The sequence below is a fragment of the Verticillium alfalfae genome, genomic scaffold (genome assembly GCF_000150825.1).
Source record: "Verticillium alfalfae VaMs.102 supercont1.3 genomic scaffold, whole genome shotgun sequence".
NCBI lineage: Eukaryota > Fungi > Ascomycota > Sordariomycetes > Glomerellales > Plectosphaerellaceae > Verticillium > Verticillium alfalfae.
This window is the reverse complement of record NW_003315036.1, coordinates 376,493-376,888: the sequence shown is the minus strand read 5'-3', so window position 1 is coordinate 376,888 and position 396 is coordinate 376,493.

The window sequence follows — 396 nt, the reverse complement described above, 5'->3', positions numbered from 1 at the left end:
TTTAGTGAGTGATCACGCTGGAGGATGGTGTCATTCTCCGTCGTCGTCTCGAAACAACTCTCTCATTCGCCAGGACACATGTCTCGTACATGTACTCTCCAGCAAGCTCGAGTCGAACGTTCAGATAACGAACGATAACGCCAAACCCCACGGCGCAAGGCCGGGTGATCACCAACGCCATCCGCGGCACCCGAGTGGGACCGAGGCAGAGACACCCCCTCCATCATCCCCAGCCCAGTCCAGGGGCCCCAACAGGAGCTGCTCGCGAGCCGCAGGACACGAAACCCGCCGTTCCTCCGCCAGAGGGCTTGCTGCACTGCACTGCAACTCACATGCCCTTGCATCTGGGAAAAAGGCCCGCCTCAGTTCTGCCAAAAAGGGCCGATGGTTCGTCTC